We start from the raw sequence: 19,253 nt of genomic DNA, 5'->3' as shown, positions 1-19,253 counted from the left end.
TCTAAACTTACTAATCTTTTAATGGCATTTTGATTTACATGTCTCAATCTATTGTGCCACAAGTTAGAACACTCAGCAAAGTAAGAAGAAGTAGATGCATTCTTATTATTAGCCAACGGCTTAGGGAGATGGCGTACAGCTACACTAAGCTTGAAAAGTCTGTCGGTTACAAAGCCTTTTCCGAGTGACTTCCCAAACTTGTACAAAGAAAACCTATCAGATTCAAATACAAGTTTAAACCTCTTATTCACTAGTATTGATCCTGACACTAGGTTCTTCCGGATGTCTGGGATGTGCAGCACATCCTTCAAAGTGATGGTGACGCCGGACGTCATCATGAGAATCACGTCTCCAATGCCGAGGACTTGAGACGAGGCTTGATTCCTCATATTGATCTTCCTCCCTTCAACAGCGGTGTAGGAGGCAAACTTGCTCTTATCGGCACAAACGTGGGCAGTAGCTTCAGTGTCGATATACCAGCCACCTTTGTTATCAACAAGGTTGACTTCTTCCGTGACCACAGCAACAAGGTCACTTTCATCCCAGTCCTTGAATTCTTTTTCAACAACGCGTGGGCAGCCAGCCGGCTTCTTCTTCGGCTTGCGGCAGTCCTTGGAAAAGTGATCAGGTTTGCCACAGTTGTAGCAGTTTCCTTCAACCTTCCTCGCAGGCTGCTTCTTCTTGCCCTTGTCCTTTGCAATTGGACGGGAGCGTTTGTTGGAGGGACCGCCCCGCTCCAACAGATTGGCCTTTGCAACAGGTGGGCCATGGCCCTTAGCCAAACCATTGCGTTTGCGCACGTCTGACTCGATGCGCAACTTCACGATCAAGTCTTCAAGATTCATCTCCTTTCGCTTGTGCTAAAGGTAGCTCTTGAAGTCCTTCCAGCCGGGTGGAAGTTTTTCAATGATCGTGCCCGCCGTGAAAGCTTCAGGCAGGGCCATTCCCTCTACGGCGAGGTCGTGGATGATGAGCTGGAACTCTTGCACTTGGTCCATGATTGGTCGGGAGTCGACCATTTTGTAGTCCAAGTACTTAGCTATTACAAATTTCTTAGTACCCGCATCATCACTACGGTACTTCTTATCTAGCATTTCCCACACTTGTTTTGATGTGGGAATAGTACAATACACGTTATAGAGACTATCATCTACAGCACTTAAAATAAAGTTTTTACAAAGATAGTCTCATTTGCGCCAAGCGTCATACTCGACGTACATCTTGACACGTGCCTCATCCTCCCTTGGCGGGGTTGGCTCGTTCTCCTTGAGGAAGTTAACGACGCCCAACGTTGTTAGGTAGAACAACATTTTCTGTTGCCATCTCTTAAAGTCCGTTCCAGTGAACTTCGATGGCTTCTCAGCGGGTGGCATCATCCTTGGTGCCATTGGTGCCGAGCTTGTCCCATGGAATGGACCAAATTCGTTGCCCCCGTAGGAGCTAACAATTGGTTGGGGCACAGTACCCCCCACAGCTGCGTGGAGCATGGAGGCCCTCGCATTTGTGCCGACCCCGAAGGATCCAGCTCCTGTGCCGACCCCGATGGATCCAGCACCCGTGCCGACCCCAATGGATCCAGCACCCGTGCCGACCCCGAAGGGTCCAACACCCGTGCCGACCCAGAAGGAGCTAGCACCCGTGCCGACCCCAGAGGGTCCAGCACCCGTGCCGTGCCCGAAGGCCCCGACACTTGACCCAATGAAGGATCCAATGAAACCACTGAAAGTGGAACCGACCAACCCACTCGAGGTGAATCCAGAAACCGTCCCAAATGGGTTGTCAAACACCCAAGGGGCTGTTGATGAAGAGGTTGAGAAGCCAGGAGTCGGAATCATCGTTATGTCCGATGACGTGTTGACGGGAGCGACGGGGGACACGGTGGATGGAACGGTGGCAGCGGCGGTAGACGGGTCAGTCGACATCTCCAAGCACAGGTGTTGATTTCAGTTTAGTTGGTGTGTGTAAAGTCATTTAGTGGAAAAAATATCTCGTCTTGCGATTGTTTTCGAAATGAGATACAAGTCTTGTCGGGCGAAAATTACAATGAAAATAAACAAAGGAAAATTACACGGAAAAACTAAAACAATCACACGAGAAAATATCTGTGGAAAGCGGTAAGCCGAGTCGAGGAGTCCTCTTTCCGCAAGACGAGATACACCCCGGTAGTGCTCTCAGTTTGCCGTGTCGTCCCCAAAGATAAAACGGCTTCGTCTCTGAAGTAGCAGCACCGCTAGCAACAGAGCTCCGGCGAATGGGAGTAAGGCGGGGGCAGAGCTTCGATGGGAAGATATGCAGAGAGGGAGAGAGCGTGTATGCAGGAATGCTTGTGTATTCTATGTCTAGAATGCAATGGATGCATGCCTATTTATAGGCCAAGTCCACCTGCAAGGCATTGATGGAGTCAACAACCATTATGTGTGCCATGATGGCTTGACCGTAACCTCCAGGGGTTATTGACTAGTGCACTAGCCAGTGGGAGCTGAAGAGACACGACGCACCTAGACATGCTACACGATGGGATACACCATGGACCGTCGGGGTCCATCGGGGACCTTTTGTCTCCCGTTATGCGTCGGGGTCCAGCGGGGACCTTTTGACTCCCGTTGTGAGTCGGGGTCCAGCGGGGACCTTTTGTCTCCCGTCATGCGTCGGGGTCCAGTGGGAACCTTTTGTCTCCCGTCATGCGTCGGGGTCCAGCGGGACCATGACGTGGACGAGGCCCGTCGGGGAAAGCGTTGGGGTGGTCTAAAAAGAACAAGCAGGGCTAGAACCATGCTCAACGACCAGCTCCAAAGAACAGCCCAAAGACCAATTGCCAAGGCACAAGGCACAAGGCACCCGGCACTCGGTGCACGAGGCACGGGGCACGGGGCACGGGTCACTGTGCGCGGCTCACGGGCGGGCGGCGGCGCGCGCGTGTGCGCGCATGTGGGCTCTGTCACCCGTCTTATTCCACGATAATTATTACACATAATAATTCATCTGATTAAATACTTCATCAAAGAAGTCTATTATCCCCGATGTGGGATAATTAACACTTAGTTAATTAATCCCTTAGTCTTTTCACATAGCTCATTTCTAGCTTTATTGTGACCAACTTTAATATATTATTTCTCACTCACTGGGAATCGGATTTGAGAAAATGAATATACTACGGTCATCTACTCGGAACGTAGATCGACGTTATTGCATTTAATTTCACAAAATTAAATGTCTTGTAATATTTATTATTAGTCAAAAATCATATGACCAAGAACGATTCCAACATCATCCACCTCTTCATTCACTTGCCACTCAGAGTACTTAAATCAAGAGCTAATCCTAGTAAACAGAAAGCGTTTATAACCTGTTCCATAGGCATCTTCGACACATCTTTACTAAACAGGGTTTCTTCTTCGTAAGATTCTTGCATGCTGCTGCGGGATCCCTGGTTTTTTGACGACACTGCAGCATTGAGTTTACATGTGAGAAAAAGAAACGAAAACCAGTTTAGGCACATTCATTTCCACAGCTTTATGAATTTTAGGGTGAAGTTAACCTTCTGCAGCTCAATGATCTGATCCATCCCAGCTTAAATGAAATGCTATAAATAAAAAAAAAATGAATCAGGAGTTTTTGGTATGAATAGGACTTACTAATGGCAATAAACCCCGTCACCAGAATTACTAACTTGGCTACCAGCTTCCGACTTTCCGGTTGATTTAACATTCTCTGCCGACGGAGACGCCACAGAATTACCTAGGGATGCTTCAACCGCAATTTCTGTCTAGTATTCTGATATCCAACACCGGAAATTTTACTTGCTTCTTCTGAAATCTGAACTTGCCGGCGCTATGGTTTTGACGATTTCGAAATGAGCAGCGGCGACAGTTTTCAATACTTATATTGGCAGAATTGGGAAATTTTACCCTAGAATCTTTCGAAGCCATCTGCATTAAATTTTCTTTGCCGATTCCTTTCCCGTATTCAAGAGAAATGGTTGTCTTTCTTCTATCTCTGTTCTGTGTGTAGGAATGATCTGTAAACAGCGAGAAATTTTAGAATTGGGTCTTAATACTCTGACCTTTCGAAGAGAGATTAATTATGCTGACATTTTGAAATATGGGTCCGAGGCATGCGAATTTGTCGGAATAAGTTTTTTCACCTTTTCATATTTATTCTCTTCATTTTTCTTATTAATTTACTTCCAATAATTATAAATTATCTAAACTACCCTTTAATCCAATTTTTCAAAAATTTCATTCTACTCCCTTTAAATGATTTGCGCTCCATTCTAAAAACTCAATCTTCTCTCTCAAATTCTCACATTTACGCGCCTTCGCCGCCACCTCCACCTCCACCTCCACCCTCCACTTTGCCGCCACCTCTTCCCGGCGCCTCTTCACTGTCTCTGCCTCCACCCTTCGCCACCTCCGCTTCCTTTTTGTTCATTTTGTTTGCAATCTCGTCTCCGATTAACTCGACGGCAGCCAGGAATCCAGCGCCTCCTCTCAGCTCCGCGTGCGTCGATTCACCAAGCCCATGCCCACGCAGTTGCCGAAGTAGGCGGCTGGGACTGGAAGATCCGTACGCGATCGCCCGTCCACCGCGAAGGCGAAGTACTCCGGCTCATCGGCGGCGACTTGCTCGCCAGATTTCGCTGCGGATCTGGCTAAGCCACTCCAGACGTAGGCGGTCGTAATCGTGAACGACGATAAGTGCGTCACGTGCCGTTTCTTCGCCTGAACGAAATCCCTAAGTTTTTGGATGTCGCAGAATAAACGTCGATCAGACTTTGTTTAAGGGGAATTCTAACGGCCGCGACTCAATTTTGAAACTCTTCAATTGATTCCAGACGTGATTCCAGAGGTGATTCAGCAATCCGGAAGCGAATCGGATGAAGACGGTAATTCATCGTCGCTCCCGAATTTAGCAACGGCGTTCCACGCTTTGATGAACCTCACGATCGAGCTAGCGTCTCCGACGATGTGGTGGGAGTAGAGCATATTGATTTGCGCTCCTTTCTAAAAACTCAATCTTTTCTCTCAAATTCTCACATTTACGCACCTCCGTCTCCACCTCCACCTCCACCTCCACTTCGCCGCCGCCTCTTCACCGTCTCCACCTCCACCCTCCACATATATTTTTTTATAGATTAACTAAATGAGGTTAAAGTGGGAGAAACAATCATAAGCAAAAATGCGAAAATGAGGTTAAATATAATTAAAGTATCAAATTTAATAATCTCTGTCGTGAAGCATTTTTCATAAATTCAAAAGCGAAAATAATTTGTGGTGTGAGAATATGAGAGAGCATATTGATTTTTAGGGCATTTGGAGGAGGCTAAATATAATTAAAGTATCAAATTTAATAATCACCGAATTCCTAATCGTGAAGCATTTTTCATAAATTCAAAAGCGAAATAATTTGTGGTGTGAGAATATGAGAGAGCATATTGATTTTTAGGACATTTGGAGGGAGTAGAATGAAATTTTTGAGAAATTGGGTTAAAGGGTAGTTTAGACAATTTATAATTATTGGAAGAGAAATAATAAGAAAAATGAAGAGAATAAATATAAAGAGGTGAAAAATCTTTATTCCGAAAAATTCGCATGCCTCTGACCCATATTTCGAAAGATCAGCGTAATTAATCCCAAATTTTGAAAGATCAGCATATTAAGACCCAAATTTCGAAATTTATCGGAAACAGAGGCGTAAAGTGATAATATACTCACACTGAATTTATTTTTTCAAAATTAACTAAAGCAATAAAAATATGTACTTTTTAGTAGTATATTTCCCATTCACTCACCAATTTAATTAGTACTACTATTTCCTTCGTTGGGTCTAAAAAGTAAAGTATTGGCAATAATTTAAGCAATTTACATCTAATAAATCTGATAAATGGACTGAGCATCAACTTTTAAACAAAAAAAAAACTCTATAAATCCACCACCGATAATGGATCACCACTGTTAAATTCATTTTTTCAATTTCGTAATTTTATCATTCATATTTCACTTAATTTCTAGTTGTGCTATGTAGTTAAATTATATAATTAAAATAAAATTATATTAAAATTCTAAGGTCACGTTTTAACTAAAAATATACATAATTAAAATCTTAAAATTATATGATTAAACTTGTAAATTCCGTGATAAAAATTTTAGGATTAAATAACTAAAATTGAAATGACGCATTCTTCATTAAGCAGTTGTCTAGGTTATTTGGGAAAAAAGTTATACAGCTAGAAAACACACTGGATAAAGTGCAGGACATGCAAAAGTGCAAAACTGTATTTTTGCAATGTGTTGCTCGATGTGTACGCTAGTTGTGCAATGATGTGTGCACTATGTGTAAAATAAGGTCATACGATGTAGCTAGATGCAAGTGAACGAGAAGCCAAAAATTTTACATTGAGAGAATGGCAAGTATTGCGAACATTTCAGTGCACTGTTTGCAACCAGTAAATAGGAGATTGCGAGACATATAAATAGGAAATGATACATATGGTAACTGTTGTTATAACTAGTATTTGTATTGTAAAAAAAGCAACAATAAATTGCCATAATTACAACCGGTAATACTCTACTTTTCGAATAAGCAAAAAAAAACTTTATAATAGGGAACTACGAGATATATAAATTGGAAATGATACATACGGTAATTGTCGATATAACTAGTATCAGCATTGTTAGAAAAACAACAATGAGTTATCATAATTGCAACTGGTAATACTCTTCCTTTTTCAATAAGATATAAATAGGAAATTATATATATGGTATTTACAACTCTAACTAGTGTCAGCATTGTCAGAAAAGCAACAATGAGTTGTCGTAATTGACACCAATAATATTCTTCCTTTTCGAATAAGCAAAAAAATATGACAGGAGATTGAGAGAGAAATAAATAGGAATTGAAACATATGGTAATTGTTGTTATAACTTGTGTGAGAACTCCTATGTGGTAACATATTGTAGTTGCTTTAGTTTTGTGGTTTCTTTTGATTTTGTTAGTTTTTAATTTTTGCTTTTTAATTTTTGGAAACTAACAAGTTCTTGGAGTTGGGTATTACTTTGGTTAAATATATGTACGAAGAAGGAAGAGAGAAAAGCTGAAACTTGCAAATTCGAATGGCAGGAGGTTCAGGTCGACCAAGTGCATTTTTGTGATACCGACACTTGGTTCGAGTGGTCAGGAGAGGAATTTTTTTAGAGTACATGAGATTTGACTCAGTCGAGTGACATATCATTTGGATTATACTCGGTCCTAGTGGATTGAAGAAAACAGATCTAGTCATGCACGTTCGACTCGACTGAGTCGACTCCATTCCAGGTGTTACTCGCTTTGAGTGGCATGGAGGAAAAAAATCGGAGGCAAAATGTTTGACTCGACCGAGTCGTATAATTTCCAGAAGCGACTCGGTCTGAGTTGGTCAGGTACGCATTTTATAAAACCCCTTCCCCTCAATTTCTGTACACTCCCAACTCGAACCCTAGCGTCTCCCACTCGATTCTTCCCTTCCAAACTCGATTCTTCACCAATTTCTCCCAATTTTCGTTCGTAACACTTAAAATTGGGTCCATAGAAACATAACCCTGGTATGGCTGTAGGGGGATTTCAGTACTTTTTTAAGCTTTTGATAAGGCTCGTTTCATGCTTACTTTTTGTGACAAAACTGCACTCAATTCTGTAATCTAACGTGTGAATGTGAGCCAGGTGGGTGTGAATTCCGCCATAACCAGAGAATGAACGGATCAATTGGGTGGAAAGACAGAACAAGAGACATGAAGTAGAAGCTGTTGCGCTGAGTTGATCAAGTCGGAATTTAGTGGAGCCAGCAGGAGCCTTTCCCACATGGAAGATTGAACGTAATCCATAAACTCCAAAAGCCAAAGGCAGAAGTGACTTTTCGAGAGGACGGTACCATAGGGATTTGAGCCCTACGCCTCTCTATATATAGAAAGCCCAACGCAAGTAGGAGAGGACGGACAGAGGGGTACACAAGATACATCTTAGAATTCAGCTCTCTTCTAGGGTTGAAATGGGAGCTCATCCTACTTCACAGACTTAACTTCTGTCTCACATGCACACTTGGTTCTTAGTTTAGTTTAGTTAGCAGTGTGTTGGTGTTGGTTTTACGATTTCTATCTTTTGGTTCTGTTATTCCGCTTCGAGAAGAAGTGATGAAACAATTTCTACTCTTAGTATTGTTTACTTTTAGTTTATGCTTGACGTTTCAGACTTTGGATGTGTTGACTCAGTGATTTCAGTTTAACGACCAATGTTTTGTGGAAGTTGTTTACCGTGCATGAGATCTATGGTCTATGTTTGATTTCTGATTCATGATGTGCATCTTAGCTTCAATGTTCTGTTCAAGTTAACTCCGTTGAATCTGCTATGCTATCTATGACTTTTGTTCGGTTATGAAGTAATCATGGATGGGATGCATTAGGACGTTTAGATCTGCTAATTGGCAACATGGTAGTGTAGATCTGAGTATGCTTGCGTTGATCGAAGATGCGATCGTGTTTGATTCGTTTCGGTAGTCGTAGATCTGAAGTTTCATTTTATTATTTGCATGAGTATGAGTAGGTCAATTTGTTTACGTCTTCACAATAGTTGTTCTCTGCTTAATTTGGAGTTATGCATTAGATTTATAAGTTCGTGCCTTCTAGCCAAGTTTGTTCTGATGAAAGTGTCTGCAGATTGCTTTACTCTATTCCTTGATTTGGTTTGTCGAAGAAGATGAGTTTGTTAGTAAAGTTTTATTTTATTGTACACTTTACAAATTTCTGACACTGGTTACTTTTATGTTGTTTGGCTATTTCAGGAAACCATTATACACGTTCATAAATCAAAATGAGTTGATCAGTTTAGCTTAGTGAATCCGGGTGAATAAACCTATCCTTAGGGACCACTCCCTTATGCTCATCTCATATTCTTCGGTGAAAAGCCTGAAGGTGATGGAGTCGCGTCAAGGTCAGTGGTGGTTTTGAGCCGGAAGGTTGAGAAGAATTCCCGGGCTAACGCTGTAGGCACCTCAGCTGTGCTATGGTTCAGTAGCCAGTCAAACCCAATAGCACCGATATATTGGCGGAATTCCTCGTCCGAATCAATTTCCCTCAGCTCCTATGGATCATACTGCCCAGACTTCACCAGCTTTCCAAAACCGCTCCGCTCCTTGTAAGTCGCTGCCCTCTTCGGATCATCAAATTTTCCCATAGCTTCTAGCAGTCCCTTGGTCACCCATACCTCCGTTTGCTCGTAATTGAGCTCTTCCTCTCGCTCTTCTACCTCTTCCTCCTCAGACTCGCTGGCCGGGCTAGGGCCGACTTGCTCCTTGGCGTAAGGAACCTTGGCTGGAGCGGGGAGTGGAGCCTCATCGTTCTTGACGGATGCAATCTTCTTGGACTGCTTGGGCAGGGGAGTGGCCGCATGCTTCCCTTTGCACTTTCGTTCCGCGGCCAAACGGAGTTCCTCCTTTTCATCCTCCTATCCGTCAGACCCAGGAGTCTCCTCCTGCTCGCCCTCTGCCTTTGGGGCAAGGAACTCTGTCTCTGTAGGCTGGGCGAGATCATATATCTCGTCCCGCAAGCACGTTCTGGCTCTGCGCCTGGCCTCTCGCTGGTCCACCGGCGAGTCCTCGTCCTCTGGATCTTCTACCAGATCCACAACTCCCTTTTGCCCTCCTTCTTCGGGTTCCTAAACCTCAACATCAACTGGGGCCTTTTCCAAACTCGGGGTTCCCCCCTCAATGTAGACGGGGGTTTCTCCCTCAACAAACACTTCTTCAGAAACAGGGTTTTCCCCTCAACATCCTTCGCTGTCATCTGTTCATCCACTGCCATGCGCACAAGTTCCACGGCCAGACAATCCTCATCCTCCTGTTCACCGCCCTCCGCTGCTCCTCTCTCCAGCGCTCTTGTGCTCGGCTCGGTTCCTGCTTGCAAGATTGTGGGTTGGGCCGTCGAATCCTCTGGAATCGTCGGCGGTGGTGATGTTGCGGTCATTGTTGCGGTAGGTGTTTCCCTCTCACTCATCGCTGAGAAGAGGGCAAAAACTTTCAGTGCCTCCTCCTTACTTCCGAACCTTCGTATCAGATCGTCTATGAGCCCGCCGCGTTGGAACCTGCGGCGGTGGTGGGATTCCCTACCTACGTGGTGTGAGCGGGTGCCTTCTCCATGATCTGTCTCTGCAAGATTCACAAGAACTTGGGAGAATTTTTCGATTGGGGTTAGATGGAATGTGGGTATTGCGAGAGAAAAGAATTGGGGGAGAAAATAGAGTAGAGAGAGAATTCGGTTTTTTAGATATTGGAAAATAAAAGAAAAAGGAGGAAGTATTGGTATTTTAGATAAGGAAAATGGACGGTTGCAGGAGTGATGTAAGCAACCATACACCTCCCCATAAAGTGTAAATTTGAATTTCGAAAATTTCACAACTTCCCTACCAAATTATCTGGTCCGAAAAAAAAATCTCTCCCCTCCCCATGTAAATGCTATCTTCCGCAATACCACACTTAAGAAAAAAAATAAAAATGAAACGCCAGACTCTAAGGTCAAGGATTCAATATGAGACAAAACAATTTTCCTAAGAAGTCTGGTGTCTCGAAAATATTTTTGGAAGATTAGTTTTTTTCTTTGTTTGGAATTTTTTTTTAAGTTTTGTGGAAAAAGCAATTAAACTATTTATACTTTCACTTGAGTATTCTCGAGATCCCCTGGCTTAGTGTATAGATTAAAAATGCATTCCTATTTACCAGACCCAGGAATTCACCGAGAATACTTACTCTCTAGACCGATTAGACGATAACAGAGAGTGCGAGTAGTGGCACTTCCTCCACTACACATAACTCCGAATTATCCCTAAAGACTTTCACTCGATAATCATTAACAAGGAAAGGGACAGAGTTCGAGGCACTTCCCTGGATTTCCACAGCTCCATTCGCTCGAAGGCCAACAATAGTGTATGACCCAACCCACTTTGACTTCAGCTTCCCAGGCACCAGCTTGAGCCTAGACTGAAAAAGGAGAACCTTCTAACCCACTTGTAGTTCCTTGACCCGGAGGTTTTTGTCATGCCAGAGCTTTGTCTTCTCCTTGTACCACATTGCGGACTCATACGACTCAAGCCTTAACTCTTCCAGCTCCTGAAGTTGCAGTTTCCTCTCTTCGTCTAATCGGTCCAGTGAGTAAGTATTCTCAGTGAATTCCTGGGTCAGGTAAATAGGAATGCATTTTTAATCTATACACTGAGCCAGGGGATCTCGAGAATACTCAAATGAAAGTGTAAATAGTTTAATTGCTTTAAAAAAAATTTATTTTCGAAACACCAGACTTCTTAGGAAAATTGTTTTGTCTCATATTGAATCCTTGACCTGGGAGTCTGGCGTTTCATCTTTGAAAGTTTTCCTAAGTGTGGTATTGCGGGAAATGACATTTACATGGGATTTTCGGACCAGAATTTTGGGGGGGAAGTTGGGATATTTTCGAAATTCATATTTAACCTTTATGGGGAGGCATACGGTTGCTTACATCACTCCTGCAACCGTTCATCTCCCTTATCTAAAATGCCTAATATTTTCTTCCATTTTCTTTTATTTTCCAATTTAACACACACCGAAAACCCTCTCTACTCTATTCTCTCCCCCAATTTCTTTTTTCTCTCACAATACCCACATTCCGCTAACCCTAATCAAGAAAAAAAATTCTCCCAAGTTCTTGTAACTTTTGCAGAAACAGATCATGAAGAAGGCACTCGTTCACACCACGAAGACAGGGAATTCCACCACCGCCACAGATTCCGAAGCGGTGGCGCTCATGGATGATTTGACGCGGAAGTTCGGAAGTAAGGAGAAGGCAATGAAGGCTTTCGCCCTTTTCTCAGCGATGAGTGAAAAGGAAAACCGCAGTACCACCGCCGCCGACGTTTCCAGAGGATTCGACGGCCCAAACCTCAGTCTCTTATGCAGAGACCGAGCCAAACACAAGTACGTCGGAGCGAGAAGTAGTGGAGGGCGGTGGACAGGAGGATGGTGGTGGTCTGGCGGAGGGGCTTGAGCGCATGGCGGTGGATGAACAGAGGACAGAGAAGGCTGTTGATGGGGAAATCCCTAATTCTGAAGGGAGTTCGGAGGAGAACACCCCTGTTTCTGGAAAAGTGGTTGCTGAGGGGGAAACCCCTGTCTATATCGAGGGGGGAACCCCGAATTCGGAAGAGGTGGGGGAAACTCTGAAAATGTCTGTGGGGGAGGAAGCCCCCGTTCATGCAGAGGTTCAGGAGCCCGAGGAAGGAGGGCTGAAAGTAGTTGTGGATCTGGTAGACAATCCAGCAGAGGAGGACTCGCCGGTAGACCAGCGAGATTCTAGGCAAAGGACCAGACGGTGCTTGCGGGACGAGATAGATGACCTCTCCCAGCTTACAGAGAAGGAGTTCCTTGCCCCAGGGGCAGAGGGCGAGCAGGGGGAGGAGACTCCTGGGTCTGACGGGGAGGTGGATGAAACGGAAGAACGCCGCTTGGCCGCGGAACGAAAGCGAAAAGGGAAGTATGCGGCCACTCCCCAGCCCAAGAAGTCAAATAGGATTGCATCAGTCACGTACGTTGAGGCTCCACTCCCCGCACTAACCAAGGTTCCTTACGCCAAGGAACAAGTCGGTCCTAACCCTGACAGCGAGTCTGAGGACGAAGAGACAGAAGTGCAAGAGGAAGAGCTCAACTACGAGCGAACGGAGGTCTGGGTGACCAAGGGGCTGCTGGAAGCTATGGGAAAGTTCGATGACCCGAAAAGGGCAACTACTTATAAGGAGCGTAGCAGCATTGGAAAGCTGGCCAAGTCTGGAAAGCAGTATGATCCAGAGGAGCTGAGGGAAATTGATTCGGACGAGGAATTCCGCACATATATCAGTGCTATTGGGTTCGAATGGCTACTGAACCATAGCACGGCTGAGGTGCCCACAACGTTAGCCTGAGAATTCTTCTCAACCTTTCGGCTCAAACTCACTACTGACCTCGACGCTGACTCCATCACCTTCAGGCTTTTCAACGAGGAGTATGAGATGAGCATAAGGGAGTGGTCCCTGAGGATGGGTTTATTCACCCGGGCTGAGGACGCTGATGGAATCTGGAATGAGCGCATGGTCGAAGCCCCCAAGTACACCCCTGGTTTCAAAGCACAGTTAGCATGGGAGTTCGTTACCCATCCCAAGGTGGGACGTTCAAAACCAGCTATTCCAAAGGTTTCCACATCGAGAACCGCATCCTCCGCTTCGCACAGACGTTTATCAGTTATAATCTGATGGGGACAACTAACTCCGCCTTGACCACCGCAGACCTCTACTTCACCTGGTGCATGGCGAAGGGTGTTAAGGTGCACTTGGGCTACTGGTTAGCCCAAGCTTGCCATCAGATGACCGCCAACCCTTCTCGCCACATGTACACCTGCCATCTCCTCGGTGCATACCTCCAGCGCAATATAGTCATGAAGATAGCTAAGTCCGCACCAGAGGTGATCATGTGTGAACCCCCGGAATCATTCAGCATTGTGTACTTTTTCAACAAGGGGCTCCTATACATGCACGAGAAGGACGTATGCTTCTACGATGTAGGTAGGATGGAGACCCTGGTCAAGTCGGAGCCGGATGGAATAGAGGCAGTGGACAGCGTGGACTATGAGAAGTTGAAGAAAGAAATGGGCGAGATGCGTAAGGAGCTCGGCGGAGTCCGAGAAGAGATTAAGGCCCTCAGAGGGAGTATAACCGACCTGGTGGGAAAGTTGTCCGTGCAGAGTGATCGCATGGTGGACGATGTGAAGATAATGATGAGAATGGCCGATTGGCTAGAGAAAAAGTTCTCCCAGACCCAGAAGAAGTTGCCTCTTGGACCCAGCAGCGTGTCCACACAGTCAGGTCAAGGAAGCTCATCTCTTCAGCAACCCCCACCAGCGTCTAAGCCTTTGTTAACCCCATTTGCATCCAAGCCCCTGACTGTGAGGAAGCCCGTGTCAAAGCAACCTGAGATTGAGGAAGCGGAGCCGGCGTCACCGGCTAGGAAGAAGGTTAGAGTGAACCGTCCCAACGTACCACCCCAGTCTGGCTCCCGCGGGGCCAGACTCAGAATTTATACCCCCAGTGACGAAGTAAATTTTACTTTTTAGTTTTTTTTTCGTTGTCTTTTCGTTCATTATCTGTTTGTATGTTTGTTGATCTGAGTTTGTGGTTTTGTGTTCGCTGCTCAAGCATGCCTCGTTATGTATATATGTGTATGTGTTTTCTCCCACTTAGCCCAATCTTTGGTCTAAGTGTGAGAATTTTATATTTTTTTGGGCATGTTTTGGTTTCTGTTCTGTTATAATTTCTCCCACTTGCCCGTTGCTCGGTCTAAGTGTGAGAAGTTTGTTTTGCTTACACATGTCTGGTGTTTTGTGTGCTGTGTTTTCTGTTTATGTTTTGTTCTCTTCTACTGCCCTGTTTCCCCCCTTCACTGGGATGGCTTGGGGACAAGCATGAGTGAAGTGGGAGGGGGAGGGAGTTAGTGTTGTCTGTGTCTAGCGTGAATAGGAGTCATTAGGTCTAGGTTTTGTGTGTTGTCGCATGAGCTGGTGAATATAATAAGGCAAGATTCCCTTAGTGAGAGTAATTGAAGATAGGATACATGTCAACTTTGAGGCCTCTTTCTTTAATAAGCTAAAATCGGTTTGGATGAAGTGAGAATGATAGAGGATGCCTTAGCTGACCTAGTTGTGAAACCCCACTATATAAGTGAGTTATAAGCCTAAATACTTTGAGCTAATATGTACAAAAGAGGGTCGCCACTGGATGTTTAGGGAGAAGAGTCAGAAGAAGAAAATAGTGGGAAAAGGGTTTTGGAGGTATAAGTTGGACGAAGTCCAAAAAAGAAGGTATAAGCTGGACGAAGTCCAGAGAGAAAAAAAAAATTGGAGGTATAAGCTGGACGAAGTCCAGGGGAAAAAAATCTAAGGGCATGAAGCAATAGTAACCTGACCCGGGAATGAAGGGAAAAGAAGCTGTAGAAAGAAGAAACTCTCATAACCCGAAGCATCAGTGGTGTGGCAATGACTTAAGAGTGAATCGATCCTAACATCCCTGGTGAGGAATGAGTGATCGAGTGAATCCAACAATTGGGAAGTTAATAGGTTATCTTGACGAACTGACAGACCGATTAGGTAGAATAAGGGAAGGGGAGGATTTGGAGATTGTAGACGATCGGATAGACCTTAAGCTTGTGGGGACGGCTGCCTAAAAGTTGAAGCTAGTTCATGCATTTTTCTTTGGATATTTTCTTAAAGTGTTTATTTTCTTTTTGGTCGAGTCAGTTAATGTGTCTAGGTCTAGGAGTTTGTGTCAATTATGTGTCTGTAGGGTCAGTCATAGGATAACCATGCATTGAAATTCGCCTTATTTCTTTTTCTTGTCTTTATACTTGAGGACAAGTATGGTTTAAGTGTGAGCAGTTTTGATAAGGCTAATTTCATGCATCGGTTATGGGGTTAAATTCAACAATTTGCGGGGTTTAACACACCTTTTAAGCCAGGTGTGTAGAAGAAATCGCCATGTCCAGGAAGGAAGGAAGATAATCACCTGGCGAACGAAATTGGCAAGAAAGTGAGCAGAATGAAGAAAAATTGCTAGACGAAGGAGATCATTAGCTGGAGGGCAGAACGGAGAATTCAAGAGAAAGCTTCTAGAAGATCGCCTCCACGTCTATAAAAGAGAGAGATCACGCAACATACATGAGGAGAGAATTTTAGGAGGAGATATATTTTTAGCTCTGAGCTCACTTTCACACTTCTACACACACACTTGGGTTGATCGGGAATCTATAGGGGTTAGGTTCATTTTCAGTTGGTACCACCGTCCTCGTGTAGGGCGAAGAAACAATTTATCCGGTTTCATTTCATTTTTCTGTTCAGAATTCTACCAAGTCTTCGTTGTTCGAAGCTCGGCTTTGGTTATTTATTGAACCTTGCTTATCTATCTATGGAATTTCTATTTTCTGTCATGATGATGTTGATTTTGAGTTTTGATGATGTTTGATTCTGAGTTTGGAGTTGTTTACTTGAATGGATGCTTTTCGCACTTGTTCTAGTGAATTGGAATTGAATCGTGGTTGGATTGTTGTTGATCGGAGTGGATTTGGTAAATCTGAGTTCATGGAGTTGTTTTTTATCGTAGTTGGGTTCGGATTGCTTGGATCCGGAGTGGATTAAGCGTTCGACGTATGGATCTGAACAGAGTTGGTTGATTTTGCATGAATTTGATGACTCGTTTCTGTGTTTCTGTTTACTTCGTCTAGTAGAAGTAGATCTGTTCGGTTTCCGATTAATCGCCAGTTTCCGACGTCCGAATTATTATGTTATGTTTGAATCTGGGTTATTACTCTGTTTTCTCCATGTTCGAGCTTGAATCAGGTGACGAGATGCAGAACGTTGTTGGTTAAATTCATAGTTAGTTATTTGCAGCTTTTCATCCGTACTTTACTATTTTCGGAAAATGGTCCCCACTGCATGTTTGATTCCTGTTTAGCTAGATTAGGTAGCGGTTTGCTAGGTCGAGGAAGTTTGTTGAGATATTGAAGTTAAGATGATGTTCCATGCTTGCATGATATTCTCTGTTTCCTAGGTCTAGTGTCAGCCAATTTTCATTCCCCAGCCTAGTTATAATTTTCTCAACCCCAAAATTGCGTGGCAGCAGCCAACCCCCTTTCCAGAGTCTTTTAAATGCATTCTTACGCATCTGTCTTCGTTGGATCGATCCCTACTTCCCTGTACTAATTCATAGTATAGAGGGTTGAGGGTTTTGAACGCGGAATTTGTGTGTCCGGCGACCGAGACTTCCAGGATCCTCTGAATTCCTAGACCTTGTGATCTAGCGGATTCTCTAGGTTTGAGAAGCTTGACCAAGCACAAAAGCACACACAGTTCCTGACCAAACAGTTTCAAATATGTTCTGGAATTGATATTGCTTATTGTTGATTTCTGGGCATGTTTTGGTAATGGAGAGATGCTGCCCAATTTATGTTAGAAATTAATAAGATGATAATAATATGATAGGCGTGGTTATAATTGGTAAATAAGAATTTTAAGTTATATGATTATTGCTTGAAGAGAATTTTGGCTATATGTTCAGTGTGCTACAGGTTAGTCGGCATTGGAGAGTACCAATCGATGTTTCTTCATGTCTATCTCAACACTGCATGCTTGGCGGGTCAGTGAACTCTAATAGTGAAAGATCTTTCGGATTGTTAGTTGTGACATGTTAGCTATAAATATTATACTAACTTACTTCTGCTGTAATTGTAATGATTAATTAATGATTTAAATATTTGGTTTTGAACGGTTCATAAAAAAGAAAATTTTAAATTGTCATACTTGATAGCGCCTCTTTTGTGACACTACCTATTTGGCCTGCAGACACCGGGTACAGAGTGTTACATAACATTCTTACTAAATATGGTAATGAGAATGATTGATTTGTCAATTTATCCCTTTTAGCAAAAAGTCATTATATCTTGTGTAATAGTTTGCTTCCATGAATTAGGGAATTACCCAAGTATTTCCATGCACCCATTTCCTCTATAAATACCACTCCATCTCTACTCTCAAATCTTTTGATCCACCATAAACCACCATCAAATTATTTCAAAGCGTGGATTCTCAAATGAGTGCTTGAAGAAGAGGAGTCAAGTCTCTCCACCCTACTTTTTTTCTCATTTCTTCAAGGTAAAATCTTCGAGCATCAAATTTATTCATAGCTGTTCATATAAAAAATCTTAGAATGCTCAAATATTATAGCAATCCCTGTTTGGCGGAGAGAGAGAGAGAGAGAGGCCGGCGACGCCATTACCGATCGAGAGAGGTGACGAGAGAGAAAGAGAGGTGTGAGAATGTTGGGGAAGAAAGAGGCGGCGCCTCTTTCTCAATATAGAAATCTGTTTTTAAACTCGATTAGGGTTCCACGCTCATCTTTGGGCCAATGTATTGATGAATAAGTGGGTTCTTCCTTTTAATTGTTTGGGCAGATTCTTTAGAATATTAGTGAATGGAAATGTTTGAGCTTTTTTTACTTTATATCCTTGGATTTAATTTAAGTATAAGTTTAAAGATAAAAAAAATTAATTGTTGAAAATAGGTAATTCTCGATATTATCTAAGTTATTAAACCTCTAATTTAATTAGAGAGACGCCAGGTTCGATCGAACAGATTTCTTTGTAATATAAACCTCGAACTTAAGATGCATATCCATTATAGGATCATTGCATATCATACTTTATGAATATTTATAACACTAGTTGAATCAATACCTATTTTTGAAGAAGGCTGTGTTCAAGGAGTTAGCTTTAGAAGCCGAGCTTGTGTAGAGAAGTACTAGTACTTTTTGGGAAGCATTCAGGTGGGTTTTATATCCAACACATTAAGTGTGGATAAAATTATCAAATATATATAAAATGATCTTTGTTTGATAAAATCACACTTACTTTTATAATAGTTGAGTTTTTACTCTTAATGTAATACTGTTTACTTTTCTTTTCTCTTTTTAACCCTTTTGCTGTCAAGTTTGGTTTTTGATTCTCTCTTCTGTTTGTTCGTTTTTTAAAAATGTTTGGGTCGTGCATCGCACGGCGGTAAATACTAGTTACCAACAAATGAAAGCTTAGTCATCTTAGCATGAAAGAAAATCATTTCAAGTTAGAACATACAACAGACATGACATAATCATTTCAAGAGTCAAACATACTATAAAAAGATGGGCTTATTATTTAATGATTCATGCTCTTGATGCCACACATATCATACAAGAATTCTTCGAGGCAACGATAATATGAGATGTGTCCGCCTTCCAAGGTGAAATGTGACATTGAGTGTTGTCACATTCACCATGACGGGAGCTACATTATCTCTGCACTTAAATAGAGCGTCCTTCTCAATTAGCCTCTGATACCCCCTTAGAATGAGTAATCTACAAAATTATACTCCCTCCGTCCCATGCTACTCGCACTTTTCATTTTAGGCCGTAAATTTGGAATTGATTTTTTTGTGTAATTAAAAAAGAATTTTAGGTGTAATGAGACATAACTTAATAAAAGAGCTCTTAACTTAAACTAACATATTAATTAAATGCATTAATTCTAACTTAAATTATAAATAGTGTAAGGACTTTGTGACGAGCCGAAAAGCAAACGTGCGAGTAGCACGGGACGGAGGGAGTATTACCATTCAAACTTCAATATTTACAATCCTAATTTTTTACAACTT

This window comes from Salvia splendens, chromosome 16, assembly GCF_004379255.2.
Source record: "Salvia splendens isolate huo1 chromosome 16, SspV2, whole genome shotgun sequence".
NCBI classification, from domain to species: Eukaryota; Viridiplantae; Streptophyta; class Magnoliopsida; order Lamiales; family Lamiaceae; genus Salvia; species Salvia splendens.
The sequence above is the reverse complement of the archived record's forward strand: the minus strand, read 5'-3'. Positions refer to the sequence as shown.